Raw genomic sequence first — 17,924 nt, forward strand, 5'->3', positions numbered from 1 at the left:
CTACTTCAGGGCACATTAGCAGCCAAGATTCCTTGAAAATATGACCTAATCTCCCAGAGTCTCAGTTACTCTATTTTTAAAAGAAATAATAACATCTATTTATGTGAGTTGTAATTTTGGAAATCAAAATTGGGAGATGGATATGCAAATTATTTAAAATCTGTCAAGCTCCTTTCAAATGCTTAGTGTTATTGCAATTTAGGACACACATTAATGAAAAAGCACATCAACTTCTAATGAAAGCATATTTAATTCAGTGCAGTTTTAATTACAAAATGACAAGAAGAATCGAAAGGAAATACCCAAAAATGGAAGTGACAGCATAAGTAGTAATTACATGTTGACCATGTGCTGTGTTGCTTGTTGGGTATTCTTCCCAACATACTTTCCTACTGACCTGTTTAATATGCTGGAAACATGGAAACCAAAAGAAATGTGAAGAGTATTGAAACACACACAGATACAGAATTGGAAATATTTCCAAATGAAGCATCATCATGTTTTTAATTTAATCAACAGAAAGTAAAGAAAATCTTGTCTTTAGTTAAGCAGGAATCATAGATTACTAAAGTAAAATCATACACAAATGTTACATAAAGGCAAGACAGAAATAGTTAGACGGTCATAAATTTGGAGATAAAGCAATGAAAACTGGTGAGCCCTTTAACAGCAACCAAATGAAATTAACAGAATAGTAAAAAGTCATACTTTACAATGTGAGTTTAAACATATGTTAAAATACTTTAAAAGCATGAAATAAATGTATGACTGTAAATTTAATTTGTTCTCTGGCCAAAAGCAATATAGCAAGTGAAACCTGGCCTATAAAATGAACTGTGGGTTTTTTTTTTTTTTTTTTCATTTTTAAACAGTTCCAAATGGAAATTTTGATTCTCCAGTTTTTGAACAGCAGTTTAAAACAAGACTGTAATAGTTCTTTCTTAGGAAATTCAGACCTTGTTCTCAAAGCCTCACTTTGCAACCAGTTTTTTGTTTGTTAAATTTACTGTTTTGTTTTCCGATGCATCCATATTTTGTAATATTGTACCCAAAATTTTAAGAACACACTCTCTTTCCTGCCCCTGATATGTTTTTAGTCAACCAGAAACCTTTAGAGTTTTCTTTTCCAATAAACACATTTCTTAATGTAAAGTACTCATGTGTCAATCAACTCAGTACTGAAATATTTGAAGGAAGTGTTGTTTGTTGATTGAATATTGATCTGAGGGCAATCTATACATGTTGTAGCTCTACATTTTTTTAAGGGTAATTCATTAAGATAGTTTAAGTGCCCAGATATATATTTGTGTACACAGATTAATAGCTAAGAAATGTCACAATCAAATAATTAATTCCAAGAGCTATTACTAAAATTGGATGTGGTATACACCTTGGTTAAGTAGGTTTATAGGATGAATTGCCTGAAGAGTCAAATGATCTCAGCTTTCTTTCTTTGCCTGTTTATTTCTACTAAACAAGAGAAAAATAATTCCATTAATACCTAACAGCATGTTTATTTGTGTGCACTAGTAAAACAAAATTAGGAATCAAATGTATGTTTTTATGAGAATCATCTTGCTAAAAAAGACGAGTTAGAACAAATGTTTCATACTAGGTAAACCCTCCCAACTACACACCTTAAGCAAAATGTTTGCTTTTAAAGGATAAGATTAAAAAAAAAAAAACACTAATAAATAAATAAATAAAAGAAAAGTGCTAAGATGCTGAATGAGGTAGAACTAAGCTCATGAGAAAATACACTGTATCTTAAAACACATAAATGCAAAATACTTTGATAACTAATATATGTTATCTTTCATATTGACAGATCCCCATGGGGTAAAAATGAAGTCTTCTCTATCATTGAACACCTGGATTCTAACATCATGCACATGAGTTTACTGAACCAAACTGCTATAAATGTTAATAATTGGGATATCACTTCTTATAATATTTCTTTGATTTCTTTTCTTCTCTGCTCCTTTTTCTATTCTAAATTTTATGCTGACATCTTTATTTCTTGACTCCAATTTGTTTTCATTGTTCAATCTCAGAAGCATACCCTGTGAAGGGTCATGGATTTTAATATCTCTTAAAACATACACTATTCCTTTGGAGGATTAAATAGTGTTGTCCATATAAAGTGTGGTCATCTAAACTAAAAATATATTTTTCTAAATTAGTCTTCCAACTAACTATGATTTTAAAATTTTTCATCCCAATAGATTTTACTACTTTACTTAAATTCTTGTAATTATTTTGTAATAGTACTTGCTAAATATAAGTAATAATTTGGAAGAATGTTTGAAATTGTGAACATTCTGAAAAATTCAGAATTCCAACCATAGCTTAAAACAGTGAAGTTTCAAACAAAATTAGTGATGTAAATTGTACATTATTTTTCTATAAACAATATCCTGCAATGATAAAATATATTCAGTTCAGTTCAATTCAGTCGCTCAGTCGTGTCCGACTCTTTGCAACCTCATGAATCTCAGCACGCCAGGCCTCCCTGTCCATCACCAACTCCTGGAGTTCAATCAAACTCACGTCCATCGAGTCAGTGATGCCATCCAGCCATCTCATCCTCTGTCCTTCCCTTCTCCTCCTGCCCCCAATCCCTCCCAGCATCAGAGTCTTTTCCAATGAGTCAACGCTTCGCATGAGGTGGCCAAAGTACTGGAGTTTCAGCTTTAGCATCATTCCTTCCAAAGAACACCCAGGACTGATCTCCTTCAGAATGGATTGGTTGGATCTCCTTGCAGTCCAAGGGACTCTCAAGAGTCTTCTCCAACACCACAGTTCAAAAGCAGCAATTCTTGGGCGCTCAGCTTTCTTTATAGTCCAACTCTCACATCCATACATGACCACAGGAAAAACCATAGCCTTGACTAGACGGACCTTTATTGGCAAAGTAATGTCTCTGCTTTTGAATATGCTATCTAGGTTGGTCATAATTTTCCTTCCAAGGAGTAAGCATCTTTTAATTTCATGGCTGCAGTTACCATCTGTAGTGATTTTGGAGCCCACAAAAATAAAGTCTGACACTGTTTCCACTGTTTCCCCATCTATTTCCCATGAAGTGATGGGACCAGATGCCATGATCTTCGTTTTCTGAATGTTGAGCTTTACTTTTTCACTCTCCACTTTCAATTTCATCAAGAGGCTTTTGAGTTCCTCTTCACTTTCTGCCATAAGGGTGATGTCATCTGCATATCTGAGGTTATTGATATTTCTCCCAGCAATCTTGATTCCAGCTTGTGCTTCTTCCAGCCCAGTGTTTCTCATGATATACTCTGCATATAAGTTAAATAAGCAGGGTGACAATATACAGCCTTGACGTACTCCTTTTCCTATTTGGAACCAGTCTGTTGTTCCTTGTCCAGTTCTAACTGTTGCTTTCTGACCTGCATATAGGTTTCTCAAGAGGCAGGTCAGATGGTCTGGTATTCCCATCTCTTTCAGAATTGTCCACAGTTTATTGTGATCCACACAGTCAAAGGCTTTGGCATAGTCAATAAAGCAGAAATAGATGTTTTTCTGGAACTCTCTTGCTTTTTATGATCCAGATAAAATATATTAGCATTGTATTAAACAGTTTCATTTACAAAAACATTTGTCCAGGAATGTAAGTAATTCTCAACCTTATTTACTGAAAGTCTTACAGATTTTAACATTTAAATAATCTGGTAGCTCAGTGCTTAAGCAGTGCTTCTGCCAAGTAGAAGACCCAGGTTCAATCCCTGGGCCAGGAAGATCCCCTGGAGAAGGAAATGGCAGCCCACTCCAGCATTCTTGCTTGGAAATTCCATGGACAGAGGCACTTGGTGGTCTGTAACCAATATGGTCTCAAAGAGTCATAGACTTTCCTTTTTTTTTTTTTTTTTTTCTTTTTAATCTTTGGTTACACTGTACATTTTTTGCTTTCAGTTTAAAACTTATAATTTGTCTTGTTTTTCCTTTTACTAGCTTATTTTGCTTGGCTTCCCTTGTGCCTCAGTTGATAAAGAATCCGCCAGCAGTGCGGGAGACCTGGGTTCAATTCCTGGTTTGGGAAGATCCCCTGGAGAAGGGAAAGGCTGCCCACTCTAATATTCTGGCCTGGAAAATTCCATGGACTGTATAGTCCATGAGGTTGCAAAGTGTCTGGCAGGATTGAGTGACTTTCACTTTCCTTTTCCATGCTTAGTTTGCTTAACATCACATACAAGTCCAATAGACACAAAAGTATTTTATTGGTATACTTTCCCTCTTGTTTTTAAAAAAAGAATCTTGAATTCTAGGGTTGGTTAAGTTTTAGCAAAATATAAAATTTATGTAATGATTTCTAATAGGAGTTAAAAACAAGTTAAATTCCTGCCTGAGAAAATCGCTAATCATCATTAGATGTATCTTCAATCCATTCCATTCATCATATTTTGTTTAGTGACTGTAATAGTTTTTAAGTAATTGTCCAATTCATCAGGGAGGGTTTAGTTGGGATGTCATCTAGTTTCTGCAGAAGCTGAAGTAGTTATTTTTTTTACAGACAACCTCAGGTCTTTTTTTTTAACTGACTAGAAATAAGCTCTGTAAATTTATCTCATTACATTTTCCCTTGACTAATGACTAAAGGATGCAAGCAAATAAGTTAGCTGAATAATGAAATTAAACTATGGAATTTTAATGATGTGTTGCTTTTATTTTGAGGTGAAAAAGATCACAAATGAAATTAAACACAAAATTACATGGATATATATTGAACCCTTTATTCAAGCAGCATTCAGTTCTATTTTACTAACAACAGAATGTCTATAAATTGAAAACAGCACAGTGGAAATAAGAATGATAATTTAATATATAAATATAAGAGAACAAATAGTGAGCCTTTTGTAAGTGGCAATAAAATCAAACTACAAGTAATGCCAAAAAAGCAGAAAATTTCAACTTAAATTTTTTTTAAGATATTAGTGGTAAATAGAAAGCATATCTAAATTGAAATATAGAAAATAAAATATTAAATGCAAAATAAAAAAGGAATGCTCCTGCTGTGTGCATGCTCAGTCGTGGCTGACTCTTTACAACCCCATGGGACTTTAGCCCTCTAGGCTCCTTTTTCCATGAGGAATAGATTTTAATAACTCCATTCTCATCTGTGTTCAAAGCTGTACTATAGAGCACTAACACCCAAAGGCCATCCACTCTGTCACCACATCACCACCACAACTACGCATTAACATTTTCACAGGATTCAGGCAAAGGAAATGATTTAGGCAAACTGGAAAAGAAGAATACCTTCAAATATAGCTTATAGTTATGATTTTAAAAATAAAAACATGAAAAATATTGAGATTAAAAATTTATCAACTTGGTTTTAAATCATTTCAGATATGTGAGAGCATATATAAAAATATGTTTGTGATCAACTCTGGAAAACAAGTGAATGTGCAATAATTATGAATGTGTAGTAATAAAAATAATATTCAATTAATAACAGATTGTCACATGTACTTTCATATGTTGATCTCTGTTATAGACCAATGAGCTGCTCTCTAATAAAGATGTATTAAATATTCTATTAAATTGTATTAATATTTTAAATCTATTCCTTATAATTTTTATTCATTAAATTTTTAGAAATCTTTCAAGTAATTACTATTTAATAGACAATTAATCAAAAATTTTGTTAACCATTAGTGTTAAAGAGAACTTTAAGAGATTTTTCAGTAAAGATGGAACATAATAGTTTCAATTAAACCTTATGATAAAGACCTCTTGAACTAATCATATAAAACAACTATGTTTTGTATTTTAAATATCCTTCAAATTTGGAGATTCTACGGCAAAAAATAAAAAATTAACACAACCTTCACAGTTATACTTTACTCAATAATATAAAGTAAACCACAATTATTTGTGGAGCAATTAGAGCCTACAGTTTTCATTTGACTGAGTATAATGCACTATTTTCTTAGGGTAAGTTTTCTTCAACATGATAGCCTCATCACTCTTGGTTATTTCCTTTCCCACATAAAGAAGAAGAAAATGAAATGATATGTGTATGTAAGAAACACAAGGAACAAACTGATGAGACTATAGATGAAAAAAATTACTAAAAGTGTAGTGCATCACCATGATAGGCCCACCTTATCACCAGAACAGAACGTCCAGAATGGACACCATTAATGTCCACACATTAATGAGAGCACTAGAGAGAAAGCTGAGATGGAAGTATTATTTGAAAGTATTATTCTTCAACTTTAATTTGGACTCATTGATTAATTAGTTTACTTCTTTCTCAATAATCCACTGCCTTGATGTCTTCTCCTTCCTACCCTTCTACCTCCCACCTCTACTAAACAGAAGCAAGGCATCTAATAAGATATCTTCCTAGAAGTGATTATGGCTTTCAAATTGGGCATTACTAATGCCTAATATTTATGTACAGTAGTGGAGATGGGAGCTCCTCACCTACATGCTTCCCATTTGCACAGTTTTAAATTTCTTATTCCAGATAGATTTCATCCTTGTTGGAAGACCTTTTTTTTTTTTTTTTCATAAATCCCTCATGTTTCTTAACTTCCCCATATTAACAGCCAATTTGCTTAAGTTAATTTGTACAAACAGAATAGTACATTCTAGAACAGAATAGAAAATAGCTCACTCCCCAGTGATATTCCAGGAGAGTAGATAAAAACCTCTGCCTTTCATTCCTGATGACATCCCAAGGAAATAAAAGTAATGCTAGAAATCTTGGGGACTTTCTGTGACACAGACCCAGTATATGCACAGTGGGTCTGTGATGCGCCATCGGCCCTTGGGACCTGGTAAGCCAGGGGAACTGTACAAGCATGAAGCTTAAGCTGTCTGCTCTACTTACAATAATAAACTGTCTAAGTCGAATTGGGCTCATCGTGTCCTTAGTGGCCAAATTTATGGAAGTGTGGCAAGCCAACCTAGCAGCTGCCACCATGCACAGCTTGCAAACAGCTTGGCTGTCTGACAGTCCCATTTGGACAGCGTGTAGTCCTCATGGTCAAGCTTGTAAGGAAGAAGAAAAGTCATTTAAGCCTCTAATGAATCTTTTACACAGAGGGAAAAGAATAACAAAATGTCACCAAAACTTTAGAAAATCCCACAACACAAAGAAAAGAGAAGAACCTCATTTAATACATAGAGCATCACTCTCTGGGGGAACAAGAAATAAGTCAGAGAAAAGTAAAGAACTTTAGAATAATGAAATTGTCTTCTAAGAAAGTGGGAAAATGTAAGACATTTTTATAAAATGACTTATTTGGAACAAAAAATGTATTTCAAATTGTAAATAGTCAAAGCAAATTTAAAATTTATTATTTGAATAAAACTCTCAAGGATTAGTCCAGAATGTCAATAAGGTTCTAACAGAAAACCTAGAAAAAGAAGAGAGAAAAGGACAGAGAGAGAGAAGGAGAGGTCAGAAAATGTAGAGATAATGAAATATTAGGCAATGTAGTATTTTTTCACAAAGCTGAGGAAAAATATCAATGATCAGACTGAAAAGACCCCATAAAACATTAAAGTGAAGGACCTTAATTTCTAGAATTATTATCATGAGATTTTAAAACTATATGGACAAGATCTTCACTGTAAATACCATATAATCAGATCATTTTTTTTCCTATAACTAAATGAAAATCAGGTCTTGAGTAAACTTTTCATTAACAGTACTGAGTGTTAAAGGAAAATGTCACAATTTCTAAAATTTTCTGAGAGAAAAATTATTTGGAACATGACATTATATATTTAGTTAAATTATCCATCAAGACATTTGAAGAAAGCTGTTACTATCAATCATAGAAAAAAAAAAAGAGCGAGAAAAAGCAACTTGAAAAAGTTAGAGAATATGTAAAGAAAAAGCTCATAAATAAGCACCAGTTTCCAGGTATGCAGACTTATTATATATTAATATGTTATATATTAATATATAATTCATATTAATTAACATCTTTCACTCATAAAATAGATTACCTTTCTGGCTAGCCATTGCTGCCTAATACTAGAAAATTGAATTACCATGGCAACAGCAGTTTTATGATTTTGCATATCAATTCAATTGTTGGGTTTGTGGCCAATTACCTATGTCTAGTTCTGGGTTTGGAGAAGGCAATGGCACCCCACTCCAGTACTCGCCTGGAAAATCCCATGGACGGAAGAGCCTGGTAGGCTGCAGTCCACGGGGTCGCTAAGAATCGGACTCGACTAAACAACTTCACTTTCACTTTCACTTTCTTCTGTAGTTCAGGATGTTAGGAAGGACTTGACTGGGTGTGTCTGGCTTTGAGCGTCTTGTGAAGTTTCAGGCAAATGATAGGTGAAGAGTAGGGTACCTGGGGTGGTCTGGGGCTGTCTGGCTCCCAGACTTCGTGTTTTTCCATGTCGTCTCCATGCCCAGTTGGGGTTCCTCAGTGTCTGGTAGCTTCAGGACAACAGAACTGCATACACAGTGACTCACTGGCTCAAGTGTTATAGCTCACAAAGCAGAAGTCTCTTCACTTTTTCTGACTCAGCCTTAAAAGTCATGCATCATCACCCTGACTACATTTTGTCTATTACAAGATTCAAAAGGCGAGGAACTTGATTCGACCTCTTGTTAGGGATTCAAGAGGAGGGCTTTGGGCATTTCCTCTTGATAGGGGAGAAGTAAGTTCTTGGAAGAGAATATAGAATGGAAATATTGTTGCAACCACCTGTGGGAAATACTGCCTACTACATATACATGATTTTTTTTTAATAAATGAATTTACAGAGAAGAAAAATCCATACTTGGAATTCAAAGATACGATAACAAATATAAAAATCTCATTAGATGATATGGAGAGTAACATTCAGAACACAAATTGAAAGTAAAGCAAGAAGACAAAAAGATAGAAGATCAGAGCTAAAGAACAATTAAAGGGAAAAATGATGAGGGCGAGAACAAAAAAAAAAAAAGGAAGAGAGGGCATATCAATAAAAAATTCACTAGAATAAACAGAATGGTATAGGACTAAAGAATGAAAGAGCCTGGTGTGTATCCTGCAATTCTAATATAAATGTACAAACATGAAAGAACAATACCATGCATTTTCAGAAATCTGGACAGACAAAAGATTCTACAAGCCCCCAGAGAAACACAGAATCATGGGTCTTATACAAAGATCAGGCATCAGAAATACTGCAGATTTCTTAACAGCGATACTAGTATGAAGATGATAGAGTGTTGTATTCTATATTGTCAAGAAAAAAAAGAGCTCAGCCTTGATCTCCTTGTCCAACAAGAAAGTGCATGTGTATTCAGTATTGGATTTCACATCAAAATCAGAGTGAAAAACAATGAAAAATAGAAAAGATTAAAGATTAAATTAAAGATAATACTAAAGATTGTGATGAGAAAAAAAATCAGAGGCTAACAGCTATTTAATATAAGTAAACTTTGAATCTCAAACAGTCCCTTTCAAAACATGTAAGAAGGGTCTGGGAAATTGTCTTCAGGAAGATGAAACCTATTTAGCCTTTGCAGCTTGAGAGGAAATTAAGGCAGTGGTGGAAGATTTTATGGTTGAATATAAGGGGAAAAAAAGTACAGAAAGTAAAGAATTTAGACAATTTATATTTGTGAAGAAAGGAGAAATTAGAATGGTGTCAAAGACATTGTGTTGGAAAGGAAAATTAACCATTGTGGGACTGGAGGATTAGAACCAAAATCAACTCTGTGTTTTTAAGAATCTAATGGCAATCCACTCCAGGACTATTGCCTGGAAAATCCCATGGACAGAGGAACCTGGTAGGCTACAGCCCATGGGGTAGCAAAGAGTCGGACACGACTGAGCAACTTCACTTTCGCTTTAATCATATTTACAAAGAAAGGTTGAAAATAAGATTCAAGGTAAGAAAATATTTTTCTCCTAGGTTATTTGGCCTAATTACTAAGTTGATATTTAACAGGTTAACAAGAGAAAAACAATTTAATATTGGATGTACTGGGGAATCCTAAAGATACGAGGTTCAAAGAAGTGACTGAAGCAAGCTGCTTTTATACCTCTTAGACAAACAAACAATACTTTTTCAAGAACTGGCAAAAACAAAGGGGCCTGGGCTCTGGGTAACACATTAATGAAGAAGTAGCAAGATTTGTGTATAAAGACTTCTTAGTCCTGAATATATAAGGCTGAGCTGATGACTGTGGAAAACAAAATTGTTTTAGTAGCTGAGTGGTAAGAGATCAGCAAAGGGAGAAAAGAACTTAGATTAGAATGAGAATGAAAAAAACAAAAAGGATCAAATTGAAGCATATTTCCCCACACCCCATTAACCCAGCCTCCCAATCCTAGGAATAGATCAGTCCAATAAAATTGGCTCTGCTTCATTTATCTGATGGGAAGTGTTAATCATCTCTTTGAATAGATAGAAGTTAGACAGTATTTGTTTCATTTGCTTTAATAGAAGCAGCATTTTCCCCAATGATTGTATACTCTCCTCCTTGCTGGGAAGTCAGTGTATCTATTAAGTAAGTGCTCAGTTGCTCAGTCGTGTCTGACTCTTTGTGACCCCATGGATGGTAGCCTGCCAGGCTCCTCTGTCCATGGGATTTCCCAGGCAAGAATACTGGAGCAGGTTGCCATTTCCTACTTCAGAGGATCCTCCCGGCTCGGGTCCAATCTGCGTCTCCTGAGTTTCCTGTATTAGCAGACAGATTCTTCACCAGTGTGCTGCCTGCAAAGCCCATATCTATTAAGGGCATACCATAATATTTGGAGTTCAACAGAGGCTAACCTGTTTGTTACTCACTGCACTAGTGCTTAGGTACACATAGTGAGCACTGGTTCTGTTACCATAGAAAGGTTTAAGATTGCCTTTTTGAATTCATGAGTTCCAAAGTTTGGGACTCAAGTCCTCAACACTGAAAACAATTTGGGGTGTTGATAAAGAAGATGATTTTTTAAAATAATTTCTTATCCAATTCTACCACTTTTGTGATAGACCTTTATGGACAAAGGAGCTCAAGTTTGTAATTTGGTTAGTATTTAAGGTAGAGTTTTCTGGTGGCAGAAGCAGCTAAGTATCTGAATTCAGAACATCCTGATCACTTAGGTGGGAAAGTTTTATATATCTTGTCACTGCATAATAAAGACATTGTGTGTGTGTGTTCAGTCACTCAGTCGTGTCCAGTCTGTGACGCAATGGACTGTAACCTGTCAGTCTTCTCTGTCCATGGGAATTCCCAGGCAAGAATAGTGGAGCGGGTTGGCATTTCCTCCCACAGGGGATTTTCCCAACCCAGAGATCCAACCTGTGTTTCTTGTGTCTTCTGCATTGGCAGACAGATTGAAAGTGTGATTCAAAAGCAAGGTCGGAAAAGAAACTATAATTTCGTAGACCTGAGAATTCAATGTTACTAGTAATGTTTGTATCCAACTAATTATCTCTACTTTTCATGTACTCCTTTCACTTAGTAAAAGCAGAACAGATTGTGGAATATCTGATACAGGTCTGAAGTCTGGCTTTGGCAACAATAAAGCTTAGTTTTATCATCTGGCCAAGTTTGTGCATATGTTGAGGTCATCTGTGTAGAGTTTGGGGTATTGGACAGTCTAATCAAGGGAGCAGCTGAGAAACCCCAAGTTGTACAAGGGTGACTTGGCATTTGGTGATTTGGCAAACATCTGTGCCATACAAGGTGTTACTGGAGTCACTTTTTATCTCCTTGAGAGGCTGGAAGATGCCATCTGTATAACTAAGCCGCAGAGTTTGGCTGTTGTGCTGCCCTGATATGTCACCCAGGAAAGGTCCAGTGGCAGGTCTGTTTTCAACACCAAGGAAAAAGTTTTCACCTATTGTCTTTATCAGGGCAAGGAACAGCCTTGAGTATCTGTAGAGGTTTTTCTGAGTCCAGGTAACCCACTAGAAAGAGGCAGACTGCTGTTCTTCTAGCCATGGAGAGCACACCCTGTTTTTCCCCATCTTCCATACTTCGTCCACTACGTATTCACATGGGCAGGAATTAAAACTAGTTCAGGTTCTTTTGTACTACAGATGTTGATACGAGATTTATTATTTAACATGACCAGGAGTCAGTAAACTGACATAAAGAGGCATTTGGTTTGCCCCTGACCTGTTGGAAAAGAATTAATAAGAGCAAGATACAGGTTGAAAGAGAGCCCATAATAGAAGTGTAGAGGGGGAATAGATGGAAACAAGCAACCTCTAGCCAGACTTCTAATAAATGATTCATTAATGTGGGTGGGGGGGAAGTGTTCATTAATAAGAAAAGGTACTTTTGCTTTGTTATGTTGTATTTATTTTTTGATTTGTGTATGGGGAGACTTTAAAGGCAGGGAATAGCTGAAAGTGAAGTTTTTTTATCCCTGGATCTAGGGGAAAGTTGTCTGCTTCACAACACCATCTGCTTCTGGAGACTGGGAACTGGATCTGGAAAAGCTAACTTTATGGTCACTTGTAGAGATTTTCTCCATGCTATCCTGGTGATGATGACCTGGCTGTATTTTGGTGTGGCTTGTATGAATCCAGGGGGACTTTTCTTGTTTTAATGGCAGAGAAGGTGATTAGCAGTGCCCCATAAGGTCCTTCCCTGCTGGCTGACAGTGTGTGCTTTCCTCTAAAGACCTTGATGTACACCTGGTCTAACTGAAAGGGATGGCAAAGCTTGTCTATAGGTGGAAATCATGCCCCTTTCACCTGTTGGCAACATGCTCCAAGTTACTAGTTAGTTCTTGTATTGAGCTAGTCCTAGTATCAGAATGCTCATGTAAATTCCCACAGTGTCACCTTAACCTAATAATAGAAGGTTTAGTGATGCCAGTAGGCATAAAAAGGACTTTAGGAAAAATCTGTTAAGAAACTGGACAAAAGACCAGAAGCATTACCCCTGACCCTTATAAAGTTCCAAAATGTTCCAAGTAGGTGACATGGATTAACCCCTTTGGAAATAATGTTTGGACACCAGATGCCACAGGGTCTAATTGGCATGAGAAATATGTTATAGGGTGTATCTGAGAGGCAGAAGTTTGTCCGAAAACACCCGCCGCAATTCCATTATTTTCATGGCAGTAAAGATGAAAAGGTTTGTCAAAATTAGGTAAGCCGAGAGTGAGGGGTATGGATAATTTTAATTTTAAGGCTTCAAAGGGGTTTAATACCTCTGATACTCAGGAAATTGGCTCCATGTGGGATGAGGGTATTGGAGGTTTAGCAAGGGTAGCAAAATGAAGAATCCATTGGCTGTGGGGAACTCTGCTCAATATTATGTGGCAGCTTGGATAGGAGGGGAGTTTGGGGGAGAATGGATACACATATATGTATGACTGAGTCCCTTTGCTGTCCACCAGAAACTCACAGCACTGTTAATTGGCTATAGTTCAATATACTATAAAAACTTAAAAAAAAAAAATTTGCTGCAGTAACCAATTACTCCTAAAAATTTATGTAACTTATTTCATTCGGGGTAGAGGGACAGACAAAATTGATCAAGGAGTCTTGGGGTGAGCCTCTAAATGCTCCATATCTCAATCTCATGTCTGTCCTTCATGGATAACAGTATTATACCCATCGAAGTTTAGTTCAGAAGGCTTTATGAATTAGTTCAACTAGTGCCCTTAGATCACTAGAGATCAAACAGAGTTCTACAAATTCAGATGGAAAAAGTGAGCTGGATATCACAACAAAATATAAAATTATGCTGAACAGCATCTATATGTCCTTAATAAATGCAGATATATATCTGTATATATATATATTTTTTTTTCTTTAAGGGAGTAATGGAATTGTGTGTTAGTTTTTGTTATTTTGATGGAACAGAAGGGAAGCAAGAATGTAATTTTGGATCTGTTAAATGTGAAATGTCAATGAGACATCCTATTGAAGACAGATGCATATTTAGAGCTGAAGTTGAGAGGACAGGATTGAGTTAAATATATACATTTGAAGGTTAGTGTCACATACATTTCATTTAAAGGAAATGAAAGTTGAGTTTTAGAAGGCAACTGAATAGGAACAAAATACACCACCCCAAAATATGCCTCCTTGGCATATTATTTTAAGCTGATTGTTTTTAATAAACAGCAGACATAAGTGAAGCTCCAAAAGCTGAGTACAGTTCACCTCCACTCAGCATATTTAAGAAGCTGGGAAAATTCTGAGGGTCTTCATGTGTGCACGCTCAGTCATTCAGTCATGTCCGACTCTTTGCGACCCCACGGACTGTAGCTCACCAGGTTCCTCTGTCCATGGAATTTTCCAGGCAAGAATACTGGGATGGGTTGCCATTTCCTATTCCAGGGGATTTTCCTCATCCAGGGATCGAACCCATATCCTTTGCATCTCCTTTCGCTGTCAGGTAGATTCTTTACAACTGAGGCTAACGTGGGTCCATTTTTCCTGGTGTGTTATGGTGGGGGCAAGGAGTTCTCTTATATACCAGCTGAAGAATGATTTATTCACATATTTGATAGAATTTATGCTTCAGAGTTTCTGCATAGAATATGTCATTATAAAATACCTAAATCTTTCCAAAGTATGCAATATGTCAACAGGAAACATGAAACCACTGTGGATATGCACTTATAGTTTCCATAAGGTCTTAAAACACTTAAAACATCAGCAATCAGAGATTAGGGTGCTAATTATAGGCCCCCAAGTATCTAAAGAAGTTGAAGTATGCTATATTAACTTCAGGACCCATAGGAAGGTCCCAAAAAATTTTATTTAATTGACTTAGGTTATGGTATAGGCATTTGGGCTTTTTAAAATCTCATCAGGTATTTCTAAGATTAAGCTAAGGCTTTGGAGATGCATACAATTTTTGAGACTAGGAAGAGTTTATGTTTAAAGTGATACTTTCTTCAATTTAATCTGTAAATTCACTGGAATACCAATAAATTTTTTAGCAAGATTTTGGTTCTGTATTATTTGTTCTGCTTTTTAATAGAAAGTAACCTGCTGATGTAAAACTACATATGATTAAGGACCAAGAACCCCCAAGACAATTTTTTAAAAGACAGATAAGGAAGGGTACTTATTTAAACTGATATTAGCAGTCATTTGCAAAGCTTCAGAAATTGAGTGAATATTCAATTAATAGTAATAATATTATATTGGTGCCAGATGGAACAAAATAGAGGGATCAAAAACATACCCCTGGTTATATAGAAAATTTTGTTTCTTGTCCTCCTGGAAATGTCCTGAGGCGCAGACCAGCTGTGACCTCTGGAGACCCATCCTTGGGCCAGCAGCATGTCTATGGGTGGCTACAACACTTCCTGGGGGCTCTCCAGTCCTGCCCCTGAGCCTCACTGCCTCACAGTCTAGGAGGAACAGCCAAGGTGCAGAGCGGGCCTGTGCTGCCCCACGTGGGTGGCCATGTGTGGCTCATCCTGGGAGGTAGTCCAGTAGGGATCTGCCTGGTTCTGGCAGTTTGAAGAGTCAGAGGAGGTGGGCCTCAGGGGCAAGGCAGCTCCTCAGGCTGGATGTCTGTGGCTCAGAATGATTCAGGGGCACCATCACTGGCTTCTGGATGCCAAAGGCCATGAAGGAAAGTTGACTAGGATGATGCTGAAGATCAGACTGGTGGCCAGGTTGCTGAGAAACTCCAGCTTGTCGTGCTTGGGGGGGTTGTTGACGTTTACTTGAGGAGGAAGATGAGCACCTAGCCCATGCAAGTCTGTAGCATCAGGTAACTGGAGGAGGTGAGCTGGGACCCTGCTCTATGATGGTCTTCAGCTGGGAGGTAGTCACCATCAGCAGCCTGATGCAGCATGAGTGTGGCCTTGGCTGTTTACATAATGGTTAAAATTTAAAAAAAAAATGATAAAGCATATCTGTGCTTATACAGAAGGGCTTCCCTGGTGGCTAAGATGGTAAAGAATATACCTGCAATGCAGGAGACCCAGGTTCAATCCCTGGGTTGGGAAGATCTTCTGGAGAAGGGAATGGCAACCCACTCCAGTATTCTTGCCTGGAGAATCCCATGAACAGAGGACCCTGGAGGGCTACAGTCCATGGGGTCACAAAGTGTCAGACACAAGTAAGTAACTAAGAACACAAAAAAATTTTTGATGAGTTGGAATTAAAATCTGTGGTTTAATAAATGTGTATTTTAAATCCTTAGGAAAAAAAATTAGATCTATTCCTAACACCACACAAACACACACACAACATAATATCCAGATGGTAAAAGTGAGCTACATGTCAAAGAAAAAGCTTTAAAAATATTAAAAGCAAAGAGATTATATGAAAACATAAGTATGAGTTTTGGTTAGGAAATATTTCTTGAATAAGATACAAAAAGGAATAACTATAAAATAAATTATTGATGAATTTAAGTATGTTGAAATTAAGTACTCTCTAAGACAAAAGGAACTACTGCCAGTGTTAAAAGAAACTTCCCAGACTAAAAGAAGAAACTTGCAATTATATAACCAAGAAGCTATTAATATTCAAGTATATAAAGAATTTGTTACAAATTGAGAAGAAAATGACAGAGCAAGAGGAACAAAAGGATAAAAAAGGTATCAAAGCACAAAAGATACATAAAATCACCTATGAAAATTAAGTGAGAAAGTGTGTCTCATTTAAAGGAATAGCAAGTGTTAAAACAGGAGATGGAATAAACTCAGCATGTTCAAGAAACAGGAAGGTCAATGTGATTTCAAGTAGTTAAAGGGAAAAATGGAAAGAGTTGAGGCCAGCATGACAGGCCAGGACTACGTCACGATGAATGTTGTGAATGATGGTAAGGCATTTAGACTTTGTTCTAAGTGTGATGAAAAACCATGGGTGGATTTTGAGCAGTTATGGCATGTACTGACTTGTATTTTTAAATGATGCCTCTCGTTAGTGGGTGGAGAGTAACCATAGAAAGATGGAGCTAAAGCTGTGGAGGCTAGGTGCACAATTTAGTGACAGATTATAGTGACTTGTATCGGAATGGCAGTGTGGGGGCTGTGAGAAGCAGTTGGAGATATATTTGCAGTCCAAAAAGATTTGCTTATGGAATACATGGGTAGAATTGGGGGAAATAAATCAATGGCCTCTAGGATTTTAGTTTGAAAACCTGGCTAGATAATCATGCCGTTTACTAAAATGAGAAGAGTTGATTTGTGGGAAAGATGAAGATTAAACATTCAGTTTGGGACAAGTACTATTACTCACTTTGCAAAAATATAATATATGGAAGGAAAAGATGCACATAAACTTCAAGATGATTATATGTATGAAGGTGTGAGGAAAGGAATGAAAGAACAGAGAAGGCTTCAACTGATGAATTACAGTTTATTTTAATTTTATTTTCCTTCTTAAAGCAAAAAGAATCCAACATAAATTTGCAAAATATTGACATTTATGGAACCCTGGTGCTCACTTTTTGCTTTATTATTCTCTATTTTTCTTTATATTCCATTATATTGGCATCTATTTCCTTTGGGAGTTATAGCCAGACTTAAAAGCCAAGTGTTTTTGGTGGGTGAAGCTGGTGGGGTCAGAGGGAAGGTAGGAAGATATCAAGATAAATTATGCTAACTTTGAACTGAGGAATAATAATCATAGGAAAATATGTATATCAATACTGCACATTTCAATGTATTTTCACAAACCAGTTTAAACTTAGAATTCTTTGAATTTTTATTCCCTCTTCATTTCTATTACGTTACCATTATATACTTTATTCCAGTATCCAAAGATAGTATGATTGTTTTGTATATTCATTAGTTATTTATATTTACCACATAATTGCAGTTCTGATGTTGTCATTCCCTTCACAAGTTTTATTTGATATTGTTTTCTTCTGTAGAAACTTCAGTTTAACATTCCTTTAACTGAATGCCTATTGGGGTAAATACCCTTAGTTTTTGTCCAAAAACACATTTATTTCACCTTTCTTTAAGAAGCCTATTTCTGCACAGTGTAGAATTTCA

At 36.2% G+C, this 17,924-nt stretch overlaps 1 protein-coding gene across 1 annotated transcript in view; it reads left to right on the forward strand.

Annotated features, from left to right (window-relative positions):
• The window catches only part of CDH10 (cadherin 10), a 186,456-nt gene that overhangs the window by 105,228 nt on the left and 63,304 nt on the right, over nucleotides 1-17,924 (forward strand). The window lies entirely within an intron of this gene.

This window comes from Bos mutus, chromosome 20 (assembly GCF_027580195.1).
Source record: "Bos mutus isolate GX-2022 chromosome 20, NWIPB_WYAK_1.1, whole genome shotgun sequence".
NCBI classification, from domain to species: Eukaryota; Metazoa; Chordata; class Mammalia; order Artiodactyla; family Bovidae; genus Bos; species Bos mutus.